Source organism: Nicotiana tomentosiformis, chromosome 10 (genome assembly GCF_000390325.3).
Source record: "Nicotiana tomentosiformis chromosome 10, ASM39032v3, whole genome shotgun sequence".
NCBI classification, from domain to species: Eukaryota; Viridiplantae; Streptophyta; class Magnoliopsida; order Solanales; family Solanaceae; genus Nicotiana; species Nicotiana tomentosiformis.
Window position 1 is genome coordinate 15,546,577 of NC_090821.1, and position 7,235 is coordinate 15,553,811.

At 34.8% G+C, this 7,235-nt stretch overlaps 1 non-coding gene and 1 pseudogene across 1 annotated transcript; one reads left to right on the top strand and one right to left on the bottom strand.

Annotated features, from left to right (window-relative positions):
- Positions 1-258: 258 nt before the first annotated feature.
- On the top strand, positions 259-4,987 carry LOC104103020 (uncharacterized; annotated as a pseudogene).
- Positions 4,988-5,491: 504 nt separating this feature from the next.
- Positions 5,492-5,711, bottom strand: LOC117278444 (small nucleolar RNA U3). The gene has a single exon (XR_004508817.1). It is a non-coding gene; the product is annotated as a small nucleolar RNA U3 (small nucleolar RNA).
- Between the last annotated feature and the right edge of the window lie 1,524 nt (positions 5,712-7,235).

The window sequence follows — 7,235 nt, forward strand, 5'->3', positions numbered from 1 at the left end:
AAAAATATATTTTTTTAAAATGACTAATGTCATGTTAAAAAATATAAAAGAAATTTTTAATAAAATATATTTCTGAAAAATAATTTCCTTCATACTAAACACACTCAATTCATTTGATCTTTCATCATTTACCGGTCTTCATAAAATATATTAAAAGCCAGTACCGGGTGTCAATAAATATATTTCGTGTATATAATGCACTCTAATTGTATGCATATAATAAAAAGAAATTATAAAAATAGGAGTATATTTATTTTTATAATGAAGCTCAACAGTACAATCTGCATTTATAATTCTGATCCATTTTTGATTCATATCAATCTCTTTGTCCCACCAAACTCAAAACGCATTTTCACTCTGTTCTCTGTACACTCTGAACTTTCACTTGTCTGTCTTCAAATAATTGGATCACCCTTTTGAGGAATGGAAGTAACCACCACCTGAATTACGAATTCGTACGTGTCTTTCTTGGTCTTGGAATATTAGGTTCATTTTAGACTTCAACAACTGAAGGAAGCTGCTAAAAGTGTGTAATTTTGGGATCTGAGTAAGTGTTGTGTTTATGGTAAAAGAAAAAAAAATGGGAAGTTTTGAGGAGAAAGTTGTTGCCGTGATCATGGTGGGAGGACCCACAAAAGGTATGATCTTTATTGAAGCTGAGCCCTCCAATCTGAATTCTAATGATTTTTTGGTGTAGAAAATCAATGAGAACCCTTCAATCATTTGTTTCAATTCTATGAAATTAGTATTGTTCCATTTTGTTTCAATTGATTCTGTATGATGTCAACCATAATCTTGCATTAACAGGTACGCGATTCCGGCCATTGTCATTGAATATCCCAAAGGCCAAAGCCACTCTTTCCATTAGCAGGACTGCCTATGGTTCATCATCCAATGTCCAATCTCTGCTTGCAAAAGGGTATGCTTTGTTTAGAAGTCTGTAATGCCTAAAATGGCAATAAAGTATAAACTTTTTGGTGTTCTACAAATAGAAAGTCTCGCGCCCAACACATTCTAGATTCTTGTGGTATACACGTTCTTATTTTTGTGCATTGCTTTTTTATGAGTTATATATCCTTTCAGAGATTTATATGTCGGTAAAGAACTTTTCGTACATTTTATTTTTCTTTGTATTATAAGTTTATATGGTGTAACATGATCAATTAAGATTCCTATAGTTAATCCCTACTTGTTTGGGACTGATGCATAGTTGTTGTTGAACTGATAGTAAGTTTTGTACCATGGCTTTTCAGATTCCGAACCTAGCGCAGATCTACCTCGTTGGCTTCTATGAGGAGCGTGAATTCGCATTATATGTTTCCTCAATCTCGAATGAACTTTAAGTTCCTGTCAGGTTATATAATTTGCCTAATGTTTCTTGCATTGAATTTTCAATTAAATTTTGGATTTGAAGCGTATTGCAGTCTCTATTGAACTTGTTAAAATTAGATATTTGAAGGAGGACAAGCCACATGGTTCAGCTGGGGGACTCTACAACTTCAGGGATCTACTAATGGAAGACAGCCCGGTTCTAATCTTACACTCTTCTTCGTTACATTTTTGTGTTTGATAATTGTAGTTGGCGTGATATTGCTTAAATTGATTTGAGAGACTGATAGTAGAGGTAGTAAGTCGAAAATAACTGCAATTAATAATTAAGACTACTGCCTCATCACATTTGATAAACATTCTTAACACAGTTATATTGTTTCACATGGTAGTCGCATATTTTTTTGCTCAACTGTGATGTCTGCTGCAGTTTTCCACTGCCTGAGATGCTTGGTACTTTGATTTTCTTTTGCTGTCTGAACTTTTCTTACCTCGCACGCAGCTTGATACTTTCCCTTTTTAAGATTTCCATTTTCCTTACTTTCCATCTTAACCAATGTTGAACTAAGACAGACCACCGTACTGACTTTGAGTTTGATTCTCAAAATATTACCATCTTTTTTTGCTTCAAATTTGCAGAGGCTCATAGAAGATACGGTGGGATGGGTACTATTCTTGTCAGCAAGGTAGGTAAAATTACTCTCGAGCTGTCTGTCGTGGCTGCTTTCTATTTCATAGGTAATTGCCATCTTCAACTCATGATTCCTCTTCCAGTTGGAAGTCTTATTGGACTTATCAATGGCGCAGGTGTCCGCTGAATCAGCTTATCAATTTGGTGAACTAGTTGCTGATCCTGTTACTAATGAACTGTTGCATTACACAGAGAAACCTGAAACTTTTGTACGTCCACAACCAAAATTTTAATTACTGCTATGCAATTATGAATGTTGTGGGTTTATATATGATGGTTTCTTGTCTACTATGGCAGGTAAGTGACAGCATCAATTGTGGTGTCTATATATTTACCCCGGATATCTTCAATGCTATACAAGGATTATCCACTCAAAGAAAAGACACAGTTTAGTCTATTAAGCATGGCTACATGTTCTTCTTTTTCTCCTCTCTATGTTATTAGGTCAAAAGGATCAATCCTTTCATCTCATTGTTCAGCATCTTCTAGTGTTCATTTCAACCTTTATTGAACACTGGTATGGTAAACATTCCAAAACTGAACTGTCATGATTGACTAGAAGAATTGTTAACTTGACCGGGGGGGGGGGGGGGGGCGCTCCAAATTTCTTAAAATTCATTTCAAGTAATAGTAGCTTATGGGGTGATTTTATGAAAGCTTTTTTCTTCTTTTGCAGCTAACTTAAGGCGTTTATCCAGCTTCGAAGCTCTTCAGCCACCAAATAGGTATAAGTTTCCTCCTGGTACATTCAGTAGATGTTTTTGCTGCTATCTAGAGACCATGCTTTCATTAGACAATACCATTCAAAGGTTTCACCATAGTACCTCTACAGGGTGTCTGTCTACCCAAATATAGTGCAGGATTCCATTTTCATTCTGCTAAGCTTTATGGCATGATTGCATTTTTCGTTCTGAATATTCTTCGACTATTACCACTTATGGAAATTAAATTTGCCTTTATTCATTAGCTGATATTTCCTTTTCCAGATAGAGCGGCTAGGTTCAAATGTAAAAGTAAGGTACCTTTATTTTACTAGGGGGGCAAGTTTTCTATTAGTCTACAGTGTTTTGAGATGCTGAAGTTTGACATACAGTAATTACTTTTGTCAGAATGATGGTCATTTATTCCCACTTTCCATGAGTCAGATGTTTTTTGAGTGATCTCAAACAAAGTGGAAAAAGGTTATACTATTCATTCTATGCTGTCAACATTATCATTGAATCATCAACTCCCAAAATACAAATTCACTCTTAAAGCTTCGCATGAATATTATGGTACAGTTTAGTTATCTCTTGAAGGAAGCTTTTTCTGCACAATGAATTCAAATATGATAATACTAGAATTTAAGAACATATCAAACTCTCTAAATGCCATTAAACACAGTGGGAATTCAAATGTCCAGATCTAGCTCAATAAATTTTATGAATTCAAAGACACTGCTTCGACTTCTTACGAGTTTTAACTTGTAAAATATTTTTCTATTACAAATCGACTTGTTTTTCTTTCAAAACTTTTTTTGTTGTCCCCTTGAAGGATACAAGTACCAAAAGGGGAATAAATGTTCCAATAAAATATAAGATCTATAAAGCACGGTCAATATGCAGTCTGGGAGTATCCGGCATGATACAATTACGAAAAGGATACACGGCCTAAAATTTAGTGTCCTAGATTTTCCTTCTGCAGAAATTAAAATAAGGTTCATTTCAGTGTTATCGCAACACCTAAAAGCCAGTGTTATACAAGGTTTTCTCTGACAGGAGTCTCCCAACAGACTTTGTTCGGTTGGATCAAGATATTTTAACACCTTTTGTTACATTGATCCCAGCTTAATTACATCTCAAATTTCCCACTCATATATATCACACAAATATTTACACTCATAATAGCCCAAGGTCATCTGTTTTCTGATGAATCTTATTCTTTGTAGAGCACAGAATTATAATAGACAAGGATCCTATCATGTATTGTGCATTCACTAGATTGCCAAAACTACAACTTCTATGTGAACTAGACGAGATCAAGTATGAATTTCTGCTTCCATCTATGACTCAAACGAGCTGTATTTAATGTTCTTGCATTCTTCTAGAACATTCTTCCAGAACATTCTTCCATCCTACCCGTCTTAAGTCCTATTTTATCCTTTCCCATTGTTTTTCTCCCACAAATAATTCCTTTTGTTCCAAGTTGTCTTGATATTGCTTTACTATGACCTCTGTATCACCTCCAGAACAACTTGTCTGTTACTAATTTGAACAGATGGGTCCAAATGTGTCCATATCTGCCAATGCTCGTATTGGAGCTGGTGCCAGGCTCATCAGTTGTATAATCCTTGACGATGTCGAAATCAAGGTAACTGCATCACTATATCACATCTCATAAGTCATAAACATTTGCTGTAATTTAACATGGATACAATTTGATGCTGTTGTTATTCATGCAATTGTTGGCTGGAAGTGATCTTCCATTGGCAGTTAAGGGCATGCTCTTCATTCTTGTTCAATGACATAAAAAGAGGAGTTGCTTTCTTTACACCCCAAATATGCACTCTTGAGTTGTCCATTTGTCAGTTATCAAATATTATCATTTTGTTAGTTCCTGCTTTTCAGTTTAGGATGATTAAATCAAAGGACAAGCTATCATATTATTCTATTTGTATCAGAATTCTAGAGTCAAAAACATGATCAGACAAACTAAAGTGCTTGTGCGTCAAAGTTTGAAAATATAGTTTCTACTGGTAATATATTTGGTAGGTGTACCATATTAGTATGAAGAGCGTATTCCAGGCATGATTTAAAGTTTTAACTAGATGACAATCGATTGATAGGACAATTTGGCATTAGCATTTTCTGTTATTTACTTTTTGTACATCCAGTTTAGAATTAGTATTCTTGTTTCTTATTGATTTGTAACTTGACCTTGTTACTTTGAATTAATAAATAAATTATTCTGTTTTTGTCAAAAATCAAATATCCAGTGGTTTTTACTTAGATGCCGTAAGTTTTTAAAATCATACTTTGAGAAGAAAGTTGTACTGAATAAGTGATTGATGAATAAAATTATGTTGCACTTATATTTTATATGATACCAAGCTATAAAACAGAGCTTATTTTATTGTTGATGAAGGTTCACTTCTCATTGTGCGAACTCATTCATAATTTTTAGTATTTCTTTTATATTTAAATATTCATTTTCAAGATAAAACTATTAATACGTATTGTACCATGAATCCAGTGGAAGAAACAGTGGAAGATGTCCTATTGTACATATCATCTGTACATAATTTTCTTACTAATCTTCCTCTTTCATGCTGGTGATTGCGTGGTTTTCTATTGCTTGAACTTTGCACAATATACATTCTTTCTGCTCGAGACTTTGTCCAAATACATACTAGTAATCCCTCTCCGTTCCCAGAATTTTAGCTAGTTTCAGCAAGCAAGTTAACTTTGGTGAGATGCCAAAAAACAATTGAGAAGTCTGTCAGACAACCAAGAGATCATCTCAGCCATGGCAGAGCAGGACTGAGAACGATCCTCTACTGCACCAAGACCCACAAGGGGCCAACGGGGACTGTTAATCACGCTATGGTCCCTTGGCCATGCCTCATCAACCAGACTTGGTTTCCTGTCTCCTTAGAAACTCAAGGATACAGTGGTACGAGCCTATAGAACAGATCCTGTTCAAGTAAGGTCGTATCCTTATCTCTGGCGAAAACGATTTATAAAGTGCCAAGAACTTACATCCTAGTCCGATGTGAGACAGCTTAAAATGGCATCACTGTTTTGGTAACTTTTGACGTGGACCAGGTGAGCGGCAGATTAGAGCACGCAAGGGTTTAGGTTTTCAGACAAGGTGGAGTTTGACTTTGACATGGGAGTTGGTGCGCATATAATCTCTGGGCTTGGGCCTACTGCCTGCAAACAACACATATCCTTTTTTTCTCTTACTGGAATTGCTACTATCCCAAAAAGTATTTATCTACTACTAATATATAGACACACGTGTTGCACGTGGATCCAGATCAGTGAGTATAATTATTTTTAGACAACAATATAAAGTTAAAAAGGGAAAAAAAAAACAGCAATAACAACACAAGGAACAAAACCTCATGTAAATGTGTGAGAAGTATCCGGTAGCTCTAATTAGGTATTTCGCTTATTGCGAATCTGTAAATGTATGAAAAATTATTCATACAAGAAAAAAATAATAAAGTGAAAGGCAACATCACATGAAAAATAAGTTGAAGCATGGAACCTTGATACAGATAAAAAGAAATATGAGGAATGGATTATGTACCTGCTAAGAAGAGTCCAAAAGTTGAAATTGTTAAAAGAGAGCTTGAGCTGCTAACGATTACAAACAGGAACGGGCTTTTGGAGGGTTGTGCTTTTAAAGAGGAGGTTTTGTATCAATTCATTAGATAGGAATTCTTAACGAAAATTTAATTTAATTTAATTGATTACATACCTGTAGGCATTTCAAGAATCATTGGAAGATGTAAATATTATAGATACATGCACCATAATAAATTTTTAAATTTTCAAAACAAAATTTAATATTCCAAGACAAATCTCACTGTTTACGTGTTCTTTTACATTAGTGTTGAATGAAGCGTCTAGTTTTTTTTTTTTTTGGGGGGGGGGGGGGGGGGGGAAGGGGTTGTAAAAAATGAAGAAGTTTTGTAGCCATTATCATTTTTGAGAGGATCCAAATTAATTAGCTAACTTCATTGTGCATTTATCTGGAAATTGAATCAATAAATAACACAAACACTTCGCTGCCCCCATCAAATATTTAGTACAAATTACAAAATGGGATATATTTAGAGGGTAATATGCCCATTTAATTTTTAAAGGAGAGAATGAAAGAGATGACTTTGGTATATCTCTTAGGCCAAAAATCACATTTTATTTTCTCAAAATTTTGAGTTTTTTCATCGTTTTTTTAAAAAAATTTCCCATTTATTATTATTTTTGACGTAAAGTAACTATCAATTGTCACGCCCCATTTTCTCGCGAAAGCGGGTTTCGACATGTGACAACTCTTTTATTGGGTATTAAAAGAGAAGAGTCGTCACCTAACGATTTTAAGGTGTGTTAGGGCACCTCTTTGCAAATAACTCTGATTAGAAATAGTCTGCACTACCAAAGATCGGGTAAGGGGTCAAATTACCTCGAAGAGAAGGGGTTAGGCACTCTTTGAGATCCACAACTGTGGT